The sequence below is a fragment of the Anser cygnoides genome, chromosome Z (genome assembly GCF_040182565.1).
Source record: "Anser cygnoides isolate HZ-2024a breed goose chromosome Z, Taihu_goose_T2T_genome, whole genome shotgun sequence".
NCBI classification, from domain to species: Eukaryota; Metazoa; Chordata; class Aves; order Anseriformes; family Anatidae; genus Anser; species Anser cygnoides.
The window spans coordinates 12115248-12142463 of record NC_089912.1 but is presented as its reverse complement, the minus strand read 5'-3'; the positions used below and the strand labels follow the sequence as shown (position 1 = coordinate 12142463).

Genomic DNA, 27216 nt, shown 5'->3' with positions numbered 1-27216 from the left:
GAAAAGAGGAAAATGAGTTCTAGGAGATGGGGAAGGGATATATTCTAGTGGTGGAAAGAAGCAACAATTTTCTTGCTAATGGAAAATGAACTTCAGAGGACTTAGGAAGTCCAAAAGTATAGTTGTTCAAGGGTACCTCAAAAACTGAATGCACTCTAAGTAGATAGGAGAGGCAGGGCAACACTGACTTTACAACATCTGCTTTGAAGTTCCTAGGGGTATAACAGAATAAACAAACAAACAGACAAAACCCTAGATCCCAGAGGTTAAAAAATAAAAATAAAAGACTCATCACTTCTTTTACTTACAGAACAACAACAATACTACAGTGCTAAGATGTCAGAGGGGCTGATGATTTGGCTGCTACTGAAATTGTGTTAAAGCATGTTCCACCTTTCTCTCTGTAAGCACAGCTGAGTGACAGCAGTACAATTTTAGTAAATCACTCCTCAGACAATGCCAAAGAGGCAGGTAAAAGCACTTGTGCAGACACTTAACATAATCTTACTTATGATGGTTGCTTAAAATAGGACTCCTAAATGCCTGGTCATTATCAATGTGGTCCTGATTTGCCATAAGTGAGAGAGCTACTCAGTAGTTTTGCAAAGCAAGCTATTTTTAACCCCTGTATACACTCTTAGAAGACTAGAATCACAGAATCATAGTGTATACCACATTGGAAGGGACCAACAAGGGTCACTGAGTCCAACTCCTGGCTTCACCCAGGAACACCCAAAAACCAAACTCTATGTCTGACAGTGCTGTTCAAATGCTTCTTGAACTCCGGCAGGCTTGGTGCTGTGACCACTGCCCGGGGGAGCCTGTTCCAGTGCCTGACACCCTCTTGATGAAGACTAATTTAAGATATCTTGCAAGTGTTTTACAAGTTACTTGTAAAACCTTACTGGTTTTACAAGTCTCTACTTTTCCTTTCTAACCAAATGATCCGGGTAATTCAAACCCTAAAGTTTCCATTTCAAAAGCTCTAGTCTAAAAATTTCTTATCCAAGTGTAAGCTGAAGGGTCTGTCAGTTTATAAGTAAGGGAAGTCCTTAATGGTGGACAGACCAAAACTCCTTCAAGGAAAGAAAGAGAGGTGGGGAATGACCTGCCAGTAAATAGGCTGATACCACTAACTCAGGTGATTTAAATTAAAATGCTCTTAGGATGCCACTGACGTCAATATCCTTATATGAACAGATTTTGAATGGTCTGGTGATTTATTTCCAGTGACTTTATCTATCTCCAAAATGTAGATGGCATTGTGCTCATATGATGTTATAGGCCAGCAGACATGATGCATATAACTCTGCCATATACCTGCCCTGTACCAGTGTAATTTGCCTAATTTCACTTATCTTCATCTTTCCAATTTTTGAAACAAGGCTGGAAGTAACTGACTAAATAAGAACCTGGAGATTTAAAAAAAAAAAAAAATTTATAAGGTGAAAGTATGGTTGTTGCTGGGCAACCAATAAAAGTAAATAGCACTCCTTAAATCTGTGTGCATGTTTGTCTCTAGACAGTGGTTGCATGTTGACATTAAGTAAAATTCAGAAACCTGAATATCCTTTTAGCCTTTTTCCTAAAAATGAGCTGAAATACCAGAGATTCTGAACACAATTTTCAAATTCTAATATCCCAATATTGTTATCAATGCTGGTGTTTCTGCTTCCAGTTAGACTGTGATAAATGTAGATCTAAGTGTTCATCCTCATCTACTTCCACTCCTGTTTAGGAGACAGTTTTTAGTACCTGTGAAATATCTTTTTTTTTTTTTCTTTTTTTTTTTTTCTTCAGTACAAGCAGTCAAGTGGCAGCCCTAAACATTGTCAAAGAACCCAGTTCAAAACTCTATAATGCATTGGCCTGCCTGCCTCAAGGTGTTGTATAACCTTGGGAATTTACATCAGTTCTGATTCTTTCTTTTTAAAAAGAGATGGTGCATTGTGAGCAGTGTTGAATTAAGAAAAAGCCCTCTTTTTTTGTATGTTATAGTTTTACCTATAACCTTTTTTGGTCTTCTAATCATGGATCTAGTGTCACTGCCTTCTCTGAAGATACCAGATAGTGAGGCCCCAGATATTTATTTTGGAAGAAAGTAGAAGTTCCTTCATAAACAATTGATGATATCAGTTAAGGGCAATTGATCCTACTTTTCAAATCCTTGGCTGCTGTGACTGCTTTGATAATTCCTTCTAATTTAAATCATAGAATCATAGACCGTTTGGGTTAGAAAGGATCTTTAAAGATCATCAAGTTCCAAACCCCCTGCCATGGGACTTGACCTTGAACACTTCCAGGGATGGGGCATCCACAGCCTCCCTGGGCAACCTCTTCCTGTGCTTCACTGCCCTCACAGTAAAGAATTTCTTCATTATATCTAATCTAAATCCACTCCCTCTTAGTTTAAAATTGTTACTCTTTGTTCTTTCACTATATAACTTGGTAAATAGTCTCTCCCTATCTTTCTTGTAAGCCTTCTTTATGTATTAGAATGCTGCAAGGATGTCTCCCTGCAGCTTTCTCTTCTGCAGCCCAAACAACCCCAACTCCCTCAAGTCTGTCTTTGTAGGAGAGGTGCTTCAACCTGCTGATCATCTTCAAGACCCTCCTCTGGACCCACTCTAACAGGTCCCTGTCCTTCTTGTGCTGGGGGCCCCAGAGACGAACACAGTGCTCCAGGTAGAGAATGAGAATCACCTCCCTCACCTTGCTGGCCACGCTTCTTTTGATGCAGCCCAGGATACAGTTGGCTTTCTGGAATGCAAGTGCACATTGCTAGCTCATGTCAAGCTTTTCATCTACCAGTATCCCCAGGTCCTTCTCCACAGGAAAGCTCTGAATCCACTTGTCACCCAGTCTGTACTGACATTTTGGATCGCCACAACGCAGGTGGCTCCAGATTATAACTCTAGGCTGGAATACACAGTCGCTGTTACTGTGCTGACTTGTCCTTCAGGCAGGCACTTTACTCTTTATAAGACAATATCACCACATTACGCTATGCCTGCTAACTCCTGCTCAGCAACTGTAGTACCTGGATGATGTCTCTGTCCATCCTAAGATGCTTGTTAATGATGTGCACATCTATACATGAGCTAACATGTTGAGCAGTCTTTTTGAAAATTGGCTCCTTGATATGATTCAAAATAGTCTAGCATGCATTGAAGGTCAATGCTTAATAAAACTTGCCCTTCTTTATGGTCTGTGCTAGCAGATAAGAACTTAAGGCATGGAAATGTGCTGTGACTCGCTAGAGATCACAATGCAGGCTAAGGATACATTGTGAGTGCCATCATTCATTCCTTGGTAAGCAAGACAATTGCCTATGCTGAAAGACACTGGAATTCTGCATAGCTTCAGCGCTTGAAAACTGGAACACTTGAAAGTTTGGTCTTCCAGTCTAGTCAAAAGAAGTCTGTTGAACTTCTTGGCATTCCTAGATTTTGTATCTATTAGAGCTTCACTTTCTTTCTTGCCATTTTATTTTTCAATATTAACTGACACAGTAAGGAATCATGTTCACAGAGTACATGGTATTCTGAATCAACAGCACACTTTCAGGTCTCACTAATATGTTTAAAATATGAATGCACTATTCCAATCCATTGAAGTTGCATTGTTTCTCTATTCACTACGGTGCCTGTGAGATTGAAAGTAGGAACATCTCAAATGAGTAATGAAAATGTTATCCCATTCATACAATGTCCCTACATACTTAAGGACACAGAGCTTGTTAAATATTTGGTAGCAGGTTAAATTAAACGACTAAAAGAAAATATCTTACATAACCTTTTGACCATTTAGCTACAGTACTGGGTTGGAGGAAATGCAATGTGCCTACAAAAATTAACAGATGTGTCAATCAGATATTAAAGAATAAAGAAAGCAAATTACTTGTCTAACCAAAACCAAGCCAAACAAATCAGACAGTTTTCCAAAGTACTGCATAACGTTTCTTGCAAAGATGTTCCTTGAAAACCAGTTCAAAACTTTATACTTCCTTACTTCTTAGAAGATGAATAACAACAAAGGAAAAATGTTCAAAATCATGTAAGACATTGATCCAGTTACTTGGCACTAGTCAGAATTTCCAGAGAACAACTAAGGACTGCATTCAAAAATCTAGAAACACCTGTCAGGAATTTACCAGTCTTGCTGCAATCAGCTGATTTCCAGAACTGGTTTCTTGGTGTCCTGGTGTACTAGGTCTTGTTGGGTCGGAGTTAACTTTCCCCACGGCATCCCATATAGTTTGTGCTCTGCACTTGTAGCTAGAATAGCACTGATAGCACACCAGTGTTTTGTCTGTTGCTGAGCAGTGCTGACACAGCATCAAAACTCTCTCAAGGGTCCCCCAGAGCCAGCAAGCTGGGGTTGGGCAAGAGCTGGGGAGGGTACATCACCAGGACAGCTGACCTAAACTGACCAAAGGGATATTCTACACCACATGGTGTCACACTCAGCAATAAAAGGTGGGAAGGGGAAGAAAAAAGGGGGTGGGACTCTCATCATGGAGCTGTCTGTCCTCCCAAACATCCACTACATTTATTGAGGCCCTGCTTCCCAAGATGTCATCTCTTGTTGATGGGAAGTAGAGAATAATCATTTTGTCACTTTCTTTGCTTCCACACAACCTTTGCTTGTCTTTTTTGTTTGTTTTATTGTTGTTGTTGTTGTTTTCCTCTTTCTTTTTCCTTTAATTAAATTATCCTTATCCCAACCTGTGACCCTGAAAGGAAAGAAAAAGAAAATTTTCTTTCCCATCATAATTTCTTCCCCCCTCTCCCTTTGAAGATGGGGAACGAGAGAGCAGTTGTGGTGAGAGAGCTGTCCATCAGGGTGAAACCACCACACCTAGGCAGCATTTTTGCTGACAGAATGATAGCTAAAACAGTCAAATGTAAATAATGACATCTATATCTGGTAAGAGACCCATAACCTGCAGTTACTCAGTTACCAGGAGTAAATGGAAGCTGTAACAATCTGTAACTGCCACCTGCTGGTTACAAACAAAAGTCTACTCTTTGTCATAAAACATTTAATTTAAATCCATCTATAATCATAGGTGATGTCACTTTTTTCAGATATTGGATTTAGTTCAGTAAAAATTAATATGCAACTATTTGAAATAAAAAATAGACTATTTATTACTGATGAAGTTGGTTTTGTAGACAAATATCTGCATCACAACCAGCATACCTGCAGCTAAAGGGTTGTGGAGAAGAGCTCCAACAGACATGCGGAAATATGATCAATACGCTTCCTTTCTGTCCCAGAGCTACAGCATCACTTCAGGTTAAAAATGAGGAAGGGTTGTGAAAAATGCTTCCATCTCAACATTGTTACCTCCTGGAAAAAAGAGAGAGGGAGAGAGAGAGAGTTACCAGTCAGCAAACTTTTCTCAGCTCATTTTACTAGGCTCGAAAATGTATTTCATCTTTAGTTTCGACAAGCTGTCCTGTGATCAAGGGTAAGGATCTTGCCCAGATTCCTAGGTTATGCTCTTCACTTTCATGGTTCTCATTCTCACAGCATGGTGGCAGCCAGAGGAGAAGACAGGGTGTGCAGTGGGCGCCCCAGAGCTCAGGGGTATGAATCTACGGGGGCACAGAAGCCTTCAAACTGCACCAGAACCTGCAGCCTGATCGGGCAGAGACCAAACTAAAGGGCTGCAGGGTAGCTCATCTCCCAGCTGCATGTCCGAAATGCCAAATCCAGAGGATTTGTAAGAAGTCTGCTGTGAGAGAGAGAGCGTGTGGTATGCTATATGCACCTCCCAATCTCCACTGCACTTTTTTTCTTTTTTTTTGGGGGGGGGGGTGGGGGAAGGGGGAGGCTGCTCTTTACTAATTTGCTCAGGCCGGCTCTTCTAAGCATCCGTTTAACACGTTTAACATCGGTGTAACACCAGCAGATGGCAGATTTGCATAACACGTTGGCTGCCCCGAGCTCCCTGCTGCCCGAAGGAAGATGGCGGCCTAGGGCCACCGGGCAAGATGGCGGCGGGCAGCCTGAGGGCATGGCCCGGCGGGTAGCGTGTGCTGTCAGGGCTGCCTCCTGCCGGGGGGAGGGCTAGAGGAGGCAGGCAGACCGGGTCAGGAGGCAGCTGCCTGCTGGAGCCAGGGGAGGAAGACACATGTAGTTGGAACTCGGCACACTTGTGGGACAGCTAGAGGGTTGACCTTCATGTTGTCCACAGCGTGGCTGCTGCGGACTCTCCAAAACGGGTTCCCCCAGTCCACCATCCTGATGGCCTCATTGCGTAGACAGCACTTGCGTTTCTGGGGATTTTCAGCTGTTGGGTGGTGGTGTCTCCACCTGTCCTACATCCTGCTTTCCCCTTCTGGCCTCTGGGGTTCAGACAGCTGCTCCTGCTGCTTTCCCCACCTACCCCATACGACAGAGAACTGCTGTTTGCTTCAGTGTATAAAGATCTGGATGACGTGCAGGGAAGAAAAAAGAAAAAAAAAACCACACACACAAAAAAAAACAACAACAAGAAGCAAGCAAGCAAACAAGCAAACAAAAACACAAGCATTTTAGACACTGAGGTATCCCCAGTTTCTACTTACTAAGACCAGTGCTCAGTGCTATGGTTGCCTCCTCCATTCACTGTGGAAGCGTCCGGGTGATCACTGTGGCCAAAACTGTTAAAGTATTGACCACGGGATCAAGGTTAACACTAGAAAACCCATAGCCCTGTTGTGATTTCCTTGCTACTTTCTACTTTGGTGCTTTGCAGCTTAATTCACAGCATGAAAGCAAAATTCAGTCAGTACTCAGGTAGGTCTGTAAGCTGTGTGGCCATATGTCATGGAAAAGGGAAAAACACATCTTTTTTTTTTTTTTTTCCCCATCTATTTGATCTTTACTGAAAGACAAGCTGATAGAGCTTACATGAGCCAAATGCTTACTGGTTATTATCACACAGTAAAATGTCTTCATGCAAAAATGCATACTGTGTGATGTGGTCTAACTTGCTGAGAGCTTTCTCAGAAAAAAACAAAAGCCATAGGTTCAGAAGTTTTCTTTTTTCCTGGAATTTCTGGAGCATTAGCAGCTGTGACAGTTCCAGTAGACTAAACCAAGTAGAAACAAATATTAAACCAGGAACATGCACTTCACAGGATACAAATATAGGTCCAGTACCAAACATAAGTAACTTATCCCAGATGGCGTTGCTGAACTGAAGTAACACAACATGACAAAAACATCAGTGTCTTCTATCCAGTTCTATTATAAACACATTTTTTAACTAGCACACCCATTAGAGAGTCATTTGGCCCTCTTTTCTGGCCTTTTTCCAGAGAAATGTCCCCAAAGAGAGGTAGAATTGCTCAGTAAAGCAAAGATCTCAAATGCAATTCTTAACTTTATCTGGTTTTGTCATGCAGCATATTGGTAATGTCACCTGCATAGGTGGCCCATGCTCATCCTGTGGTGAAACAGGTTCCTTCTGTGGCATAGTTCCCTTAAACTAAGCTACTGTTTTCCTGTTGATGCCATGAGGATAAATCGGTGAGTTGGGTTTCATAATTAAGCAGACTATCATACTGAAATGGTGTGAATATATAGCCCTGGAAAACTCAGGGAAAAAAATGTTATTAAAGTGAATGGTTTCTAACTGGCAGTACTGATCTATTTAACACTGTTTACTAGTCAGTAAAGTGATTGCTTAGGATGGTTAAAGGCTGCTAATTGTCTGTAGATGGTTCTACTCACTCTGATTTCTGTTGCAGTGTAACCTGGAAGGTCTCAAGCCAGATCTGCAGGCTGTAGTACAGGTTGAAGATCAGTGCATGAGGTATATTGGGGTCCTTCACAGATGTACACAGCTATGGAGTCTGTTAAGTGATGGCTGCATGTCCCTGCTGATTGTGTGGTACAAGGAAAACTCTCCGAAAGCAAGTGCAGGAGGGTCCTGGGGCTTGACATGAAACTGCAGAGCTTTTCTAGCACCTTGAAAATACTGAATTAGACTTAAGTTTTGCAGCTTTCAGTACTCCTTTCTGAATTTGCAATCATTACATTTTCATTTTCTGTATTTCCAGTGCTATATTGATAATGTACATTACTTCTTAAATTTGTAGGAATTGCTAAGCTATATGTTGTACGTATGTGCACTGGAAGGTATTAATGGTTAGAGAAATACTAAGAAAATGATATTTTTCTTATTTGGTAGTAGGTGGTATAAGGTCCTTATACATGTCAAATCAAACTTGTTCAATATAATGAGTTTTTTGGGTGTGAGCATTTTGACAATTTTGTCATGCTAAACAATGTGTTGGGATTGATCCCATGAGATTCTGCAGGCAGAACTGTTACACATATCAAAGGGAAGTCATACGTGGTCACGGCCTTTTAGATGTGTGCATAAAAATTATTATGTGCAGTTTCTTTCCTTCTACAGTTAGTCCATCGTTTGCTCTTCAGCTTCCCACCCTTTGCCGAGAAGGACAGGAGAGAAGAAAAGTCTTGAATTGATAGGCATTTGGAGCATGCTCTGAGTCATGACCTTTTGAAGGGTGTCTGAAGTAGCAGACACGAATACATGGCAGATAGAACAAAGGTTTTGGATTTTTTCCTGGGTACTGAGTTGAGCACTTCAGGAAAAATACATATACACTGTTCTCGTGAGCTTTGCACTGAATAGCAGCTACCAGCAAGTTATTCTGAAAACTTTCTGAAGATTCATGGCTTATTTTAAAAGAGGTATTAGAGTATTCAGGGATGTTCTTTACACATCCATGAGTATTATAAAACTAGCACAGTCAGTAAGTTACTTGAGTAGTGAATTGCTGTATCTTGCACGTTATATGAATTCTGTTTTTCTCCAAGATGTGGCAGCCTTGGAAACTCTGATTTTGATTTTGAACTGTAAAATGTAAACAGGTTTTTGATTTCAGCTTGGTAGTACATTTTACAGAACCACATAATTTTGTTTAATTCAAATTCATGGCACAGTGCTTGGCTGAGATAATTCTGACATAGCAAGTCTCCCTAAATTACCAGAATGTTGCCTTTCCTTCTGGGTTGCATGGGGAGCACAGAAGTGACTCTGGGGACAGATTTGTTTTCCTCCTGCCTGCAGAAAACATGGGCTGCAAGCTATCTGGCCTCCTCGAGGCAGTCAGGGTGAAGAAACACAGCTATAAAGATGAGAACAGCCAGGAGATGAGCAGGGATGAACACAACCTTTGTGCTAGACCACTTAGCGCAGAACTGTTGTAACCATGCCTGCCCTCAGATCAGGCTGCCATTCAGTTTAGAAAAGTGAGGAATTTCTCATTTCTGGCTAAATGTGTGATGCCCTGTCTGTGCACCTGCCATAGTGGCACACAGCTGTACCGCACTGTGAAAATATTCTGTCTCTGAGCTGTTCCCATGAGTCTCCCATCTGTACCTCCTGACAGGCGGTCACTTTGACAGAGAGCACATAACACAGAGTGACTACATTTTGACCTTACCCAGCTAAGGCAAGACTTGCATTTAGTATGTTAAACAGTTTTCAGGAAAAAGGGACTGGATTTCATAGTGATCCAGTTTGGAGGTCCAGTACGGGGGGGTCAAAAGATGGGTTGTGCTCTGGCACAGAATCCTGCCATGTCACTGAGTGGCTTCTCAAGCTCAGTTTGTCAGTTGCATCACTTTGCTGATAACGCACAGTGATCTCCTGCAACTTCCATGGTTTTCAAAGCTGCAGCTTTCTGAATTGTAACCTTACAAGCCTCAGTAATACAGTAAAATTTCAAATAGTGGACAAGCAAGACATGTATTCATCATAAAATGAGTAACAGAACCAACCCTTACGTTACAAAATAGGTAGTTTCTGGAAAACTGTATTTAAAAAAAAAAGGCACTATTCTCAGTAGCCACGAGAAATCTGTCCAATATTGTCTCAAAAATACAAACTCTCAGATTTACTTGCTTGAAATTACAAGTTTAAGAGGCAAAAAAACAAACAAACAAAAAAGTTCTTTACTAAGTTTTGTTGTTGTTTTTTCTTCAGGACTAGCCAAGTCCTGAAGTAGGTCCCACAGCTCTAAAAAGATACAATCTGGGTTTTAACTTTAATATAGGTTTTTATTTGCTTTGGATTTTAAGGAAGAGTTCAGGCAATATAAAGCAAAGCCATGCTCACCTGTAACAAGAGAAAGAGTTAAGGGAATGGCAATGGAAGAAAAGAAGAAAAAAGAAAAGTATTGCAAAACAAAACCTTGCTTTGCCCTTATCAACAACTGTATGCCCCCCTGATGAATTGAGGGTACAAGTTCTGGATCTGTGTAGCATGAAGATTTTGCTACAAGAGCAGGACTCATTCTTTCTGTGTTGATAATTTCTGTAACTCTGTCTGGAAATATATATTAAAGTTGAAGATATCTTTCAGAAAGAACTTAAGCTGTATAAATAATTGGGGCTGCAGCATCTGGCATGAATAACAGAGACTTCAGAACTCATGGCATCTGTTTAATTGCTTGCTTTATGTAGAAGTCTAAATACTCCAGAAAGATTACAGGTTGTCTGTTAAATTCAGTTGCATGACAGCTCACCATTCCACTAATCCTTGCAAATTTATCTCAAGAATACACATTTTAGATATTAACGAACACCACTTCAGACAACAGTAAAATATGTTCCCTTGAAAACACTGGTTTCTTGAATCCTTGTGTTGACCTACGTCTTTCTAATAAAACACAGAAGACAATATATTATAGAAGACAATACGTTTTGACAAATGTATTTGACATTTGACATTTTGACAAGATGAAGCTGTATTTTAATATTTGAATCTAAGAAACAAAATCCTATATTTATAAATATAATATCTTCTTAAGCCACCGAACACATCCTGTTAAAATCTACTTTTGTCACCCTATGCTTTCTGGTTTGGGATGAGGGGAGATACCGGAACATGAAGGAGACATGCTGTTTAGTGTTTCTTTGCCTTCTGAGCTAAAGGAACATTTCTTTACCTGTCAGTGTTATGTACTTTTGAATTCACTGCAAAGCTCATCTGGAGGAAGCTGGAACTGGCTGATCTTTAGGGTCCCTTGTAACCCAAGCCATTCCATGATTCTGTAAGAGGGCACAAACCCTTCATAGGTGCCTGCTTGATCAGGCAATGAGATAAGGAACCTCAAACTGTCAAAGGAATGAGAGATAGAAGCTAAACTAGCATCTAAATTAAAGAGTGTATTAGGATATTGTGTTCAGAAGGATCAGAGCATGCTTGGGCACTTGATGTAAAACTACATGGTTTTAAACTGCCAGGGCTGACAAAGACACTGGAGGCCACTTGCATGAAAGCACTCGCATCCAAATTTTCCAAGACAGACTTTGTTTTGACAAGCTATGCCAAAAGAATGTGTTGTAAACATGAAGACATCTGGTCTCATGTTTGAATGATATTTAATACAGTGGAATTTATAATCCTGAAAACTGTTCAAATGTGAGAAAAAAAAAAATAACATTTACTCTGTTCTGTTGTTTTTCTAATTAAATAAAAAATTAATCTCTGTCTGAAGGAGGTGTGAGTGCTTGAGCAAAAACAGGAAGAGATAAAACATACACAGATGAAGTGGCCTTGTAACCTTCTGCCCACTGGCAACTGCATTATCTGTTATAATATAGTTTGAGTCTAAGCCATTTTCCTGGAATGTACTCGGGGCTATTGCGTTCTTTCTTTTCTTATGGAAATAAATGGGAACACTTTATATTACTGAGCTGAATCAGATGTGAGCCACTGTGCAAGTGCTTCAAAAAAAAAAAAAAAAAAAGGTAGACATATAGAGGGGGATGTTTCAAGCTGTGGCAAGTCTCATCTTGTAAACTGTGCTCTCCCACCATTCTCTAGCTCAACAGAACCATCCAGTTTTACACTGTTTTACAAGCAGGATAAAGTGATAATTATTTCTCTGTATTGGTTTAAGGCTGGGGTATTTTAGGATTTGACAACTGTTGTAAAGACAGGAATGCCAATGAGGTTTACAGTGTTTATTTTTGTGAGTTATGTAATTTTATTTGCATTGCTCCTTCAGTAAAGATCCCAGTTGAGCAATGCGTTTACATTTGTGAATAAATGTACAAGCATTGAGGGATCAGAATTTCAAATCTATACACTGTTAGGAGGTTTACTTTAAGACATACACCTAAAAAGTCACAATTTGGGGACAAAGTTGTTACAAATAAAATAAACACACTGCTAAGTCCATGATGCAGGTAATGGTCTGCAGAAGCTTTTACACTCATGTTGTTAATAGGTGGAGCCTGTCTGAGTTCTGCAGTGTCCGAAAGATGACGCTGTGGTTGGATGGAGAAGTCCCTACCAAAAAACCTGCTGATCCTCTGCTTCAGCCACCCACCATCTCCGAGAGGATGAAGGCATTACCTTGAATGAACTGCTTTCCTACAATCCCAGGTCAGAGTGGCAGGACAGGCAGCAGAGGAAGTTCAGTCTGACACAGAGCACGTGTGTGCACATCCGAGCACGTTCAGCCTGTGTTCGGTATGGAGCAAAGGAGAGCTATCCCCAGAGCTTTCTTGAGGGGCTGCTTCCTTTGCCCACTGCACACAGTATTTGTCTGACTGCTTGAATTCAACTGCAAAGCCATGTGCTTTGGCCAGCTGCGTTGCCTGCTTAATACTGCTACCATCTGCAATTAAGTCCTGCATAAACAAGCCTATGCCTGTGCCTTTCTTTCCTGTGAGTACCCTCACAAGATCTTATTTCCTAGTCCTCTTGGCTGCTCATTTTTTCTGAGGGAAAGTAGGCTTTGGATTGTATCTTGCAATTCAAAGAAGCTACTGCATGCCGAACATATTCTTGACTGCTCCCTTTTGTCTCTGTCAGTGCAGGTTTTTTTGAGTGACATCTACTGGCTCAAGGAGCTTCAAAGAAGTTAAAAAAAAAATGGCTTCCATGTTCCCGTGGCCACAAAAGCACTGAGAGTATAGAGCTTTCTTCTTCAGTCTTCTCTACAGTTGTGACGGTGAGTCCCTGAGTCCTTGGACTCCTTTTGCGAGGAGTGGAGGATGGCTTCCCTCTTTATTTACTCTGTTTTGCCCTTGCAATGTAGATCTCTTCTTCAGTTTATTTCACTGACTAACTGGTCCCCTGCAACTGTGATGGTGTTGTTTGCATAAGTCAACTGCTGAAATTTAGAATTTCTTCTCTGCAACATTGTGTATTCTGTCACAAATAATGGGCTAAAAGTATTTTTCCAATTGTCCCTCATACTCAAAAACTTTTCTTGGAATATTAATAGGACATCTGCATAACTCAAAGGTAATCCACTCCTCTTAGCATAGCACAAAGAAGAAAGCTCAGGGGACTTTATTGTCTTGTGCTGAACACTTTAACAGGCAAACAACAAAATAGAACATGGCATAAGTGTGATTTAAGGACAGGACTACCAGCTCAACGAATCTTCTCACACGGAAGGAGATTAATGCAGAAAACAAGATGTCCTGGTATGGGAACCTGTACAGAACCTGAGGGGACTGGAGGTCCTTGGTCTACCTGTTATGAACTCTATTGGACATAAATACTCCTGCGCCTTCTTATTTCTTCTGCAGCAAATGACATTGTCAAGTGCCAAAACTGAATCACAATTAGTTGAAAAGAAACTTCATGCATTCTTCTTAGGAACAAGTCACAGTCTTTAATCTAGTCTTAACTGGCAAAGTGTGTCTAAGTTTCTTAACCAAGGAGATGCATCAGGAATCTGTTTCACACAACATTTCTAAGAAAACACAGAATACAAACGTGCCCTCCTTGTAAAACCACTGGGTGCCAGTGTTGTATTATTATGGCAGTATCATTTCACTTCATTTCTCTCCTGTATGAGTTGTTGCTGTCTGCCTTTAGCAATGGCAATGACATCAAGTCCTTCCAGGTAGTGTTTTGTCCCTTGCATATGAAAAATCTCTGTAATACTAAGTAGGGAGTCCCTTCATGTTTGCTTTGCCTGAACATCTGGAGTTCTCAGGAGCTTCCCTTTTTAACCCCACTGTTTCTGTAAAGTCTTCTTAATAACTAGTGTATGAGAGGACCACTAATAAATGCAAGCACTGCTTTCCCACGCTGCACACCCTGAGGGAGGTGCTCCCACCAGGTAGAGCGGATTCCTGCAGCCAAATAGGGTAGGATAGCTAGGGTGGCCCTATGCCACCTTATTTTCCAAGGCAAAGTGCCCAGCTGGCTGCACCCAGGCTGCCACTCATCTCAGGGGATTGCTGTTCACTGTGAGGTACTTGAGAGACAGCCTCTCATTACTTGCCATTGCCTACTGTTTGTTTTCTTCACCACCTACTACAGCTTTCTGCTTCAATGCTTGTACTACATAATCTTACGAGACCTTCTTACAATTAAATGTTGATTTTTTTTTTTAAACACATGCCAGAGTGCCTGTAAAATGGTACCACAACTGAAGTTTCTGTGACATGAAGCTGATACCATCTCTCTGGCTCTGGCTTGGAGAATGATGTTTAAAGGTTGCAGTGTTTGTATTCAGTGTTGTATTTTTTCCATATGTCATCAGTCGGGCCAGGAAAGAGTTCTGCTAGTTTATTAACATGGGGAGTGGATTCGGTTCAAGAGCTCTGTGGTCTCACACTTCAGCTGGTCTGCGTGTCATTCTTTTGGATGCTGTTCCATTAAATTATTGCCTAACTATATTGCTGATGTTGAACACTCTGAAGTTTTTATGAAAGCGGTCGAGATAGATAATAAAAGAAGTTCCACTGGTACAGCATACCTGAATGTGTAGTTGGCAATTAAATTTGATTTTAAGGGATAGCAATGTTTTTGTTTTGTTTTGTTTTGTTTTGTTTTTTGTTCTTTTGCTAATGGACAGCAAGCAGTAACTAATGTATTCAATGACACCAAGAATGTGAGAAGGCTATTTCTTAGTATTTAATAGCTCATCAAAAATCTAGATCTATTTCTATTTATTATTTTCTGGTCTTGCCCAAATTCCTAGGTGCCAGATCTCTTCTGCAAGGCAGTTTAGGATGAGAAAATAAGTAGAACACCCTAAAAACACGATGTTAAATTAAAACAGATATTCTCCTGGGCACCATGCAAGGCAGTGCAACACACAGCATGTCACTAAATTTTTAGAACCATAGCTTTTCTTGTTGTAAGTGTAAATAATGAATTTATGCCCCTCTTCTGTTGAATACTTCTATTTCGCAAATATATGCAGCCTCATTCCTATTCATCTAGAAATTTTAGCTCATAAACTTTCCACTCTCAGTATTTACTATTTGGTATGCAGTTATATTAAGTGCATAATCTTATTTTTGGATAAAATATAAGATGAAAATTCCCATGGTGAGTCAAGTCAGGCCATTGCAGAAGAAAGTCCCCATATTTAGAAGGAAATCAGTGAACAGTGAGGAGAGAGAGAAACACCTAGTTGAACTGAAGCAAACCTGAGGATGCAACTTTGCTACAGCATGCACTCTCACTGTAAAAGAGTTCATGAAGAAATCTGGCACTTTTTTTTTTTTTTAATTTCTGGACAAAATATTTAATCAATTCCATCTTTTGTGTATGTATGTGTGTGTGTGTGTTATCTATTTATTTATTTCCTTGAAATTCTTTATTCAAATTTGCCTGCAATCATGGCTGTTTCAGGGACATATACCCTCACGTTCACACAGACTGCCTCCTGTGAGCTTAGCTGAAAGGACAAAAAGTGTGTTCATGGGGGATTCCTGCAGACACGACTAACCACAGACTTTTGAATGCTTGCTCTCATTTCCTTCCTCTTCAGCCACCTCTAGTGCATGATGTGCTGCCAGACCCACACTGGTGATCATTCTGTTCCTAGTTTTATGCCACCCTTGCCTCCCTCATCTTGGAAGTCAGAGTTCAACCCACCTTGCCCACAACCAGTGGCATGCCATGTAGGAGTCTCATTTTCCCCTGCCACCAGTAGCGACGTGCTTTAATCTCCTCCCAGACAGCAGCCTACGTGCCAAACGTATCTCACAGCAGTGGCTCCATGCCCAGGGCCCCATATGGCTGAACACTTGCTTTCCAAGCTGTTGCCCAGGATCACCTGCAGGAATAGCATGACTTCTTTAAGCAGTGGTGAGGATGCCTGGAAGCTCAGCTGCATGCCGGGGATGGTCAGACTAGCTGGCTGCGATGCTCCTGCCAAGGCACCGGCACTTCCTGCAGAAATGTGCCACCTGCTTCCCCCCGCGGCCTCGGGTTTGTGTTATGTCAGAGGCATGACAGATAACTCGCCCAGCTGCTGCTGCCCGGCACTGCAGGACGTGGCAGGGGGAAGGATTCTCTGGGGTCATTGTCAAGTCCTGCCGCAGAGCTGCCAGGAGAGGGGCAGCCATCGTGAGCTGTTACAGGGCAGTGATCCCAAACTCCCTGGTCATGGGTGCATGCTCAAGTCTACCCAGAGAACATTTAAAATTGAATGTGTGGATGACAGTGAGAGCAAGAGAGGAACAGTGGCTCAGCAAAGACCTGAAGACCGCTTTTGGAGATGATCTTAAAGAGCCTGCATGGTTGTGCATCAGAAGTGACGGCACTCTTTAGTTCTATCTGCAGTACTTGTTGCTCAAATGCAACAGCAAAAGCAGTTGTGAAATAGGATCAATGAACACCTTTATAGTCAAGAAACAGATATTGACTTTTTTTTTTTCCCTCCTGCATAAACTCCTGCATAAACAGAATCATCCACAAACTATATTTGCAGAAATCTTAACCATACTGAAATTCCTCTGGATACTATGAAAATGTGCCATGCTGCTCTTCGCATTGTGATCAGAGAACACCCTGAGGTCCAAAATGGCAATCCTATGACCATAAGGTGAGAAGATACCAGTAACGTGAGTGGCAAACAGAGGAAGGAAATCCATTCCAGTTCCTACAAAAATCCAGTGGTTTGTTTCTAAGTTGGTAGTGGGAATAAGTTGGGTAAAGAATGTGATCTGGTGAAAAGTATGGATGCAAATGCAGTTGTAATATTAAGCTATTTACTTTATGCTATTGACTCTTTAAGTATTGTTCTCACTGATGACCTAAACCCATATGTCTTTTTTTTTCTTTTTTCCCCGCTCTGAATGATTCATTCCCTGGTTGAAGAGTTTATTGCTGTGGGACGGGTGATACTGGATCAAACTGTTAGGAGATAATTTGGTTGCTGACGCAGCAGGACTAGCCCTTGAGCCTGCGTTGTGCTGAAGACCAGCTTGCTGGAGAGCAGCAACTTTGGACTGGTTCCACTAGAAAGTTCTGGTAGTGGGTGAAGGTGTTGTGGCCCATGCAACCTGTTGTGCAGAGAACCTCAAAGACAGAGCCAGTTAGGCCAGGAAAATGGGCAAGACATAGATAAAAAATAAAAGCCCCTACGCTTGTATGTCTCTTTGCACTTACCTATTTCTGAGCTTTGTCAGGAGCAGCAGAGGATACTTGGTGCATTCAAAACATAGGGAACAGAGAGAAGCAGATGACATTTAAAAGCTGCATTGCCCATAACTTTTCTGAACTTGAGAAGAGCCTGCCGGTTATATTCTGAGATGTGCCCACATGCCAAAGAACAGCATCTGTAAAACTGCAAACCATAATCACTTCTGGGTAGTTCATGGCTGTCCTCCACATCTCATTGCGCTTAGTGCTGAGACCATTGAGGATCAGAGCCTGGAAATTTTAATTTCCTCTTGCATGTGTATAGGTAGCGGAAGCACATGATAACCTCAGGATAAAAAGTCATCTCCTGGGTCTCCACAGCAGTGTACACTGTGGCTGATTTCTGCCTTGTCCTCTGCAGTTTGACCCTTAGGCCAGGCTTGTAGGTTGGTCTTCAGAAGAAAACCAGCTCTGGTTTCTGCTGTGCTCTTAGAAAAAGAATTCTTCTTCTCATCAGATACAGAGGAACTACTGTGAAACACATGCCATATGTTGTAGGCATGTGTTTACATACATATTCATTTCTGTGCCTGCTGGAATCTCTGTTAAACAGCAGCTTTGGTTCTTTAGGGCTCTGACTATTCCACACTGTAAGTATTATACACTGGACTGTGCAGATTAGTTCTGTTTATCCCAATATTGCTCTAAATTGAGCTGCTTGTTCTTTCAGAAGTAAGGAGAGTGTGTCTTGAAGGGATTTTTCTTTTGTCTCGTAAAACCCACAGACAGTAGAATAGAAGTTGTCATAGCTACAACTGTGTGAGCTTTAGGTTGCTTCATTTTCTGAAAATGTTTACTCCCACTGACACAGCTGATATAGCTGTGTTATGGGTTATTCTGTCAGTAATCCACAGGATCTGTGAATGTCTTAAAGATCCTCCAAGAATTTTCATTTGTTTTCTTCTGTGCAATTTATGGTTTATAATTTCCTGTTTTCCTACTATTTCCAAAATACATCCTTGAAGTTTCCTTTCAAATGATAAAAAATGTAAGTAACTCACTTTGAGAGAAACTCGCAGTTAATTTGCTTTCTGGCACCTAAAGGTCAAAGAGCAACAGGACCTCATTGCAAGACCATATGGGAAAACTCTTGGCTTGCCTTTTTACCTCTTTCTCAGTAATCCCTGCACTCACAGAGAAGCAAGACACTAAAAAGTGCTCACAGCTTGCAAAATAACGGAGCCAATATATTGGGGAGCAAATTGTTCCATCCTTATATCCATGGCATGATTCACATGACTCGAGTGTTGATGAAGTTTCCTCTGTGTTCTTCCCTGGACCACAAATCTGAAAGACTGCTCTAATTTACAGGGTGTTGAAACAGTCCAAGACAAACCCCAGGCTTAAACTTTGTTAAAGGAACAAAGGAGGTGTTAGGAAGTCCTCTTCAGATTTTGGAGGACGGAGAAAAAAGAGGTGGACTTGTTCTGAGAGGGAAGTGTCTTTTCTGTGTCTTCAGCTGTAGTGCAACAAGTTTGTGAGGTAAAGGGAGAAAATACTAAGTCCTACCCATGTTAAAAAACAGAAATTCATCTGGCTTATTTTTTTCTTTGGAATAATTCTACTGTCACCTTGAAAAGCAACTTAACTTTCATAGAATGAAGGTCTTAGTGTTGAGATAAACTTTCTTGCTAAAATTCTGGTGGGTTTGTCCAATCCCTATTACTATATCTTTGGCCAAGCCTAATAATTCTGTCCTCAACAGCCTCAGCAACAACTGCAGCTGCAGCTGCAGCTGTGGGAGGTATGTTCAGGGAGTTTCTCTTGGCTCCCACTGACCCTACTATTGAGACCATGTTATTAGAGAGGAAAGGAAGATGCTTTAAACACCAAGGCTACAGGAGCTAAACATCTGTGTGTGTATGGAGACTGTTTAGGACTAGATGCTGAGAGTGAAGGAGACTGTTGGAAAATAGTGGTAGGAGGGTGACAAGATACATATTTGAAGTTTTGGAGTGGAGACACTAGAGTAAGAGATGGGGCTTTGCATTTGAAATGACTTTTCAGGATGACAAGGAACAAGGGGAGATTTGATGGCTGGAGGACTTTGACTTGTCAGGAGAAGAAACTGGAAGTGACCCAAGGAGAGAAGATTAACCTGGATAGGTGAGAGCAGAAGTCCAGGCTCAGTAGAGGTAGATTGGCATGTTGTGCCAAATGCTGATACACTCTGATGGTGTGCTCAGTTAGTGAGTGGGCTATGTGTGATAAGATACCTAACATTTTCACATGTTCTAGATGTGCAGAGGACAGGTTCTTGCTGAAAGTAGTGATTTTCAGGAAACCCAGTCCTGCTTTCTCCCTTCTGCCTCTCCATCTCCAGGTATGCTCTTCTTAGAAGATTCCTTGCATTGACCTGAATTTGGGAGGAAGACACCACCAGGACATCTTTTACTACAAGAGAAATTGCTTCTCGATAAAATATTACAGTACAATTCCAACCCACAGGCCTGTCACCAGTTTATTTTGGAGCCATGTAGACCTTCGTACTTCTTACAGTATGGGACATATGCATCCTATTTTACATGAACTGCCAAGACTTAATATCTTGGGCAGCAGTGTGAAAACCTGGTCTCTTATTAAGGAAAATATAGTCCAGAAAACAAGGAGCAAATAATTTTCTTGCAGTTGGTGGCATTGAGCCACGTGTTGTAGAAACCGTAGCTTCAAGCATGTGCATATGTTAAGGAGAAATAGTTTTGGTTACCTGAATCATATCAAGGATGCACCAAAGCTTTGTGTTGAATAGGAGTCACATACCTTGTAGTGGTGCTTGTTACTTGAGCTGATAATTACTGAGAACAATATTTCCAGTGAACACCATGTAAAGTAATTTTGAAATAGTATACAGTAAAAGCTTGTAAGGTGAGATAGACAGAATTATCCTGCCTGGTTTTATTAAAGCTTACTGCCTGGGTACTTAGTCTGTTGCCACAGTACTTTTCAGATTATTTTCTTTTATCCTGTTGTTTTTCTGTGCACGTCTGCAACTAAATATATAATGGAGTGCCTTGTGAGTGACACTTACCATAGCAAGTTATTTTTAGATCTCACTCCTTGACCTTTGTGCTCTTCTCACCTGCTTTTAGCTGTCCTGCTGTCTGAACACGAGAGGCAAAGTCACATCGCTGAGTTCATGTGTGTGTTACAGTGTGGGTTTATCCTGTTCTGGCTGGGGAATGATGGAGCAGAAAGGCACAAAGGACTTTTTCCACTGTTCTGTTGTCTTCTTGATTTCCTTATCCTGCATAGAGGTACAGTGGGGCTGTTAGGAAACACTCTTTGTGAGACAAAGGGGTACTCCAAGTGTGAAGAATACAAGCAGGCTTAGAAATGGACACTAAATAGTGATGCAATTTTGAGCTTAGGGGTCATAGCCCTTATTTTAAAAGAAGAAGCGATCAACTCACAATAACTTTAAGCTCAATGCATTCATCTGATAACATTCAGTCTGTTCACCAACCCATGTGGTTGTGGTTCAGTGCATTATTTAAAGGGATGCTTGATTTTAAGTTTCTGAAGAATTTGTCATATTTTCATGCTTGAAATTAAGTGAAGACTTTTTGTTTTCCCTTAAGGTATCTGAAGCTGAAGGTTTCACCAGAGCTGAGTGATACTTCTAATTTTTCTACAGGTACAAATTTTTGTCTAGTAACTATAAAACTGCCTTGTCTTTCCTTCTTTCATTGTTCCTTCACTTTGGGAATGTAAATAGCTGTACATGAAGGAGGTGAATGGGAAGTAGGACTGGACTCAGTATAATATTTTTCCTCTGTAACGCACTGTTTCTTGAATATTGGCTGGCGAGGTATCTATATGAATACACTTTTTTCAGTGGAAAACACCATAATAATCTGACATTCTTTAAGCACATGTCTGTGAACTCTGCTGTACTGGCTCACCTGTCCATGTCCTCCTGAGGGTATGCATCATCCTGAGCTGTTTCTCTGCATAAAGATGGACCTGAGCCATCCTGTCTTTAAAGATAACAGTAAGAAGGAAAGCTTCATACTGTGTAATGTGGGTGCTGTCAGTGAAGGACTGAAATCACTGGCTCGTCAAACTCTTTATCAAATGTCCTAATGCCTCACAAATGCCCTGTTGCACCTCCAGTCACAAGCAACTTAGAAAACATTTAGAAACATAGAATCATAGAATCACTAAGGTTGGAAAAGACCTTCAAGATCATCTGGTCCAACCATCACCCTACCACCAATGTGACCCACTAAACCATGTCCCTAAGCACCACGTCCAACCTTTCTGTGAACAACCCCAGGGACGGTGACTCCACCACCTCCCTGGGCAACCCATCCCAATGCCTGACTGCTCTTTCTGAGAAGAAATGTCTCCTCATTTCCAACCTGAACCTCCCCTGGCACAACTTGAGGCCATTCCCTCTAGTCCTATCACTAGTTACCTGTGAGAAGAGGCCGATCCCCAGCTCCCCACACCTTCCTTTCAGGTAGCTGTAGAGAGCCATAAGGTGTCCCCTGAGCCTCCTCTTCTCCAGACTAAACAACCCCGGTTCCCTCAGCTGCCCCTCACAGGACTCGTGTTCCAGGCTCTTCACCAGCTTTGTAGCCCTTCTCTGGACATGCAGGCCTTTTCCAGGGCCTTGATGTCCTTCTTGTAGTGAGGGGCCCAAAACTGAGTACGGTACTCAAGGTGCGGCCCCACTAGAGCAGAGCACAGGGGAACAAGGTCTCGTAGGTGGGGGTTGGTCTGTTCTCCCACGTGCCTGGTGATAGGACGAGGGGGAGTGGGCTAAGTTGCGCCAGGGGAGGTTTAGGTTGGATATTAGGAAGAACTTCTTTACCGAAAGGGTTGTTAGGCATTGGAATGGGCTGCCCAGGGAAGTGGTTGAGTCACCATCCCTGGTGGTCTTTAAAAGACGTTTAGATGTAGAGCTTAGTGATATGGTTTAGTGGAGGACTTGTTAGTGTTAGGTCAGAGGTTGGACTAGGTGATCTTGGAGGTCTCTCCCAACCTAGATGATTCTGTGATTAATTGTGATTCTGTATTTATGTGAGCAATGGTGGTTGGAATGATCCTGTGCTGCTGCAGAAGTCATGAGTTAAAGCTTCATCCTTCAGGATCTTGATTTCTAGTAGGCCCAGCAATTACACCATAGGCTACTGTTAGGTTGCAGACAACCTTATTGTCATCTCTCTTGTGTTAGCATTCTTCAAAACCTCCATTTTATCGTGTCAAAGGATGAAGAAGGAAAAGGACTATATCAAGTGTAAGTTTAGAAAGCAATCTGTTGTGTTTTGGAGGGACACAGTGTTTCACCCTTGCCCCTGTGGGGTTGCAAAGCTCTCTGTTGATACTGACACCAAAAGAGCACAGATGGGCAGGGCTGCTGTAGTGCTGGCACAAGCTCCATCAGTGAGTGGACTCTTCACCTACAATAAATTAAATCCTTTAAGATAAAGTGTGTTTTCCATGTTATAGATATTGTGTTTGAGCCAGGTTAGCAATCCAGAGGAAGAGAAATCTGTAGAAAAGACAAGTCTTTGTAATTTGTATCAGGGCTATTCTAAAGTTAAAAGCTTCCAAATCTGTCATTTTATCCCTCAGCAAGATATTTTTCCTGGCACTTGTAAGTGTGACACTATGTTGACTGATCAATTCATAGGGCTGGGTCTCAATCAAATTACTCAAAAACTTTCTTCTTCATGCAAGACGTCACTGAAAATCATGTTCAACTGAAATTGCTTTTCGTGTGGTTTATGGACAGTAGTAAGGAATTAGAATAAATTTAACTTTAGTCTATAAAACAAGTATATGATTTTCGAGGAAAAGGGCTTGACTCTAAGCTAGCTTTCTCTAAGTGTGAGCTATTTTGCTGAAAATAATATAATTGCTTTTTTTTTTTTTTTTGATAGCTTTCACATCCTTTTTGATATGGCTGTGAACTTCAGTGTTTCAGAATTCTTGAGGCTGATGGCAAATTTCCTATGGATACTTACTGTAGAATATAGAATAACAACAATTGTACTGTGATTAGCTTAATGTGCAGTGATTCTTAGCATTGATCAATACCAAGTCAATATTAAATTTTTTATTATAGAATAACATTCCTCTGCAATAAGTTTTTCCTGACCATTGTAGTAAATGATTGTCCTTGTAGTAAATGATAGTTCCAGAAGCTGACAATTCCAAAGTTCTCTGTATTTTACTTAATTTTTACAGATTTACTATTAGAATTCTGAATATTCTCCCCAGTGTTAACATTTTAATTCTTTGCGGAAATAAGCCTTACAAAACTTCAGATCAATCCTTTTGGAGTTCTCTCTGGCTGCTAGCTTAACATTATTTTGGCTGTTCTGGAGAAGTGTACCCCAGTTAATAAGGGATTTTTGTGAGTGTGCTCCGGCTAATGGAATACAGTGATTTTTGTACTGAACTTTTCTTTACTACTCAGACAAAGGTCCTCTTTGAGCAGAAATGCTTGGAAATACCAGCAAACACTGCTGTCCCTGTCTTCCAGATAATGAGATCTTATGTCATTTTAAATAGGATGGATTTTTTTTTTCCTGCATGGAAGCATCAATTTTGCTGCTTACAGAAAATTAATTTTCAGCTAAGGGTTAAACATGGAGAGCTGACACATATTACTGAATCTTGGCCCTAATAAAGCTGATAAAATTCTTATTGGCTTAGTAGGACCAGGGTTTTGTTATAGCAAGGTTATTCTGAGAGATTGTACCAGGGAGAAACCCTATCCTCTCACCTGATGGAGCCATTGTTAATCAGAGCCAGCTGAGGACTTTCAAGCCTTGGCAGCAAAGCTTTGCTAACCAAAGATGAGAAACAGGTCTACTTTTGCCTCAGGGAGAAAACACAAGGATGAGAAAAGTTAGGACATAAACAGGAGGCAGGGCAGATGTCTGAAGGCTCAGGCTTACCACTTTTTCAGGCTTTAGGGGCTGCAACAGATGCCTGAAAGGGCAAATCATCCCTTAGCTTGACTTTCCAGGTCTCGGGTACCAGCAAATCAGGTAGCAGCACCTTGGCTTCTTTGAATTTTCCAGCACCCTTAACCTCAACCTTGCTTTCTCTGTGTTTAAAGCTGCCATTGTTTGGGCCAACTCATCAGATGGTGGAAGTAAAACTCTTTTCTGAAGTCAGTGCAGCGACCATGGCTTCCTCTACATGAATATCTAGCTCCATTAATATGAGCTTGGGCCCAAAGTATATTATGTTATTACATGACATATAATGTTATCCTTGAAATTTAAGATTACCTAAGTAGGTGGCAACTCTGGCTCTCCTCGGGTAGAGCTGGCTCCATTAAAATGCAAATAAGAACAGTTTGGCTCTGCTGCAGAATTTCAAGACATGAGAGTGCTTGTAAAAGCCAGACATTTACCCCATGGCATGAAGAATAATTGTTTATTCATACCTGCAGTAACGTGGTTGTAGACTGACGCTTGACCCTCGATGTACAAAGAAAAATAGTTTTTGTCCGTAATGGAAATACACTGAAGACAGTACTGTGCTTGCAGAAGGGAAACACAGGTGGCTGATATGATTTAATACTTAATGTTAAAGCTGGGGGCATTTTTCTGTTGTTGATAGCATTCGGTATTGTAGGTCAGACCCTCACAGAGATGCACAGAAACAGAATTTTTCAAATGAGCCACAATTGTTACAAGGAACAGGCATGTCTGGTCTCTCCCAGGAATGTGTCTGAACCACTCACCAGAACAAATAGCCAAGATTATTTAGCAGTGCTTCCAGTCACTGAAGGAAAACTCTTTTAGGAAAGTGTGGCTCATAAAGTGCCCCACGGCTTAAGTGATAATGCACTTAGGATCTAGACCAGGGGAGATATCGCATGCCTTTTCTGAATATATGTAATTTATTCAACCTGCTGCCGGTACCGAGGCAGATTTAAAAGGCTTTCCTTTTACCTCATATTTTGTTTTCTGCTTACTCATCCAGAAACCTTCTTGAGGTCATGTTATGAAGATAATTTATTTGTTGTGAATTTGGACTTTACAGAAATTGTGTTCTTTGTTCTTCTCTTCATGAATGCGTTTAGGGAAGGCTCATAAATGGCTACAGAGAATTGTGCAGTGTGTCTGATCGTAAATTAGGTGTTTGTAAACAAAAGCAACATTTTTTAGAAAGATTGGATATCAGCTTATTTGACAGGGAGCAGTCTGGGGTTTTTAAAAATAAATAAAAATAGAGAGATGAGTAGATTTAAAGGGAGGAAGGAGAGGGGACAATGTAGGAACAATTTCGGAGTGTCTTCACCTCCTTGGCTGAGAGGAGGATTCAGTCCCAATGCTCTCTCCCTTCCTGTCCTTTTCTGTCTTTTTACCATACCACTGAAGACCAGATTATGTCATTACAGAAGGAAATTAATACTAGAAAACTCTAGAGGAGTTCTTAATGTTTATAGTCATGACTGTGTACATACAGCTAGGTCCCTTTCTGGATGCTGAATAACATTCAACAGAAGTGTTTTTTAAGAGAAGAAGGAAAAGACATATGTCTGTTTGTTTTGTCCTTTTGCAGGATTTTATTAGTTGAAGTGGTTGTGATACCCCTCAGGGTATCACAGGTATTTGCTGAGGTAGCAAACTTTATTCATTATAAAGGGCATTTTCTTTTCTTCAGTGTGGAAAATATTGATTTGACCTGAAAACAAACAGATTTACTACTATTGACAAAGACAAGCATTTTTGCTAGAATTTGTACAAATTTGTGTAATGTATTTGTTCCTAGGTAATGACTTCGATTTGAGAGGACTTGCCTGAAAATGTTTCTTGCTTTCTCAGAAAAATAGTCATATTGCCTTATCTTCCAGTTCTCCAACCAATGCAGTATTTCTAGAAAGTCATGTGGCAACTTCCTATGTGAATCTGAGTTATTCTGAGGAGTCAAAGAGAAATGCATTTATGGTGGAGTGTAATGATTAACAGTTCTCACTGCACACTGAGGCACGCCTTCTGCTTTGTACTGAATACCATAATTTTGTCTTTCTGAGGGGCCCCTTTTCTCTTAATTTAAAATGTCCACTTGAACAATAATAGTAAATGTCCCTTAACCTTATAGCTTGTTGCTCATGCACCTTTAAGTAATAACCTTTAAGTAGGAGTTGGACTCGATGATCTTTGTGGCTCCCTTCATTGTGTGATTCAATAAATCTGATTGGGGTGTGGATAGTAGTCTTCAGTACTTGTTTAACTGTGTCCACAGTCCTCCAATTATTTTTGTGAGGGAGAGGAGACAAGAAGTACTATTCCCATTATATGAGAAGGGAATCTCCTCTCAGAAGGTTTTTGGGTTTGTATCTGGAAGCATCAAATGCATTTGCACTCAAGGTCTCTGCAATTAGCATGAGAATAAAATGTGCTAGAAATGTGTGTTTTAGTAGCTAAATGTGTTAAGTTTAGTTGTTAAATGTGTTTATGAAGATAGCTGTTTACCTTTTAGGTGTTAAAAGAGTTTCTGTATTGAATTGCCAATACTGGTTTGTTATATGAATCACTATGCTACCTAGCAGTTCAAGGACTTAAAATGCCAGAATCCTGTAGAATGCCAGCCACCGTCTAATTAGTTGTGATGCAGTAGAGAAAACATAAATCTACAAAGTTTTTTTTAAATATATATTTTATATTAAATTTTGTATATTACATTATATTAATTTATAGTGTTCTATGTCGTCAAAAACTGGCAGAAACACCAGTGGGTTGTGGTGCCATCCAGAGGAACCTGGGCAGGTTGGGAAAATGGAAACCTCTTGAAGTTCAACA

General features: G+C 40.9%; 1 protein-coding gene and 1 long non-coding RNA gene across 12 annotated transcripts in view; one reads left to right on the top strand and one right to left on the bottom strand.

Annotated features, from left to right (window-relative positions):
• The window catches only part of LOC106043048 (atrial natriuretic peptide receptor 1-like), a 57092-nt gene extending 50797 nt beyond the window's left edge, over positions 1-6295 (bottom strand). For 7 of the 9 annotated variants that reach the window (XM_066987853.1, XM_066987856.1, XM_066987857.1 and 4 more), the window contains exons 1-2: positions 5854-6295; positions 5206-5355 (exon numbers count right to left, since the gene is read on the bottom strand). The gene's annotated coding sequence lies outside the window, so the exon portion shown is untranslated. Of the gene's footprint in view, positions 1-5205 lie in introns of all 9 variants that reach the window. The other 2 variants (XM_066987854.1, XM_048050575.2) reach the window with 2 other exon arrangements.
• LOC106043050 (uncharacterized) overlaps positions 5657-27216 on the top strand; it is a 43863-nt gene continuing 22303 nt past the window's right edge. The window contains exons 1-5 of one of the 3 annotated variants that reach the window (XR_007158998.2): positions 7125-7524; positions 7746-7810; positions 12267-12709; positions 12862-12995; positions 21022-21077. This is a non-coding gene — a long non-coding RNA (uncharacterized lncRNA). Of the gene's footprint in view, positions 5765-7124; positions 7525-7745; positions 7811-12266; positions 12996-21021; positions 21078-27216 lie in introns of those variants that run through there. The other 2 variants (XR_010827473.1, XR_001211441.3) reach the window with 2 other exon arrangements.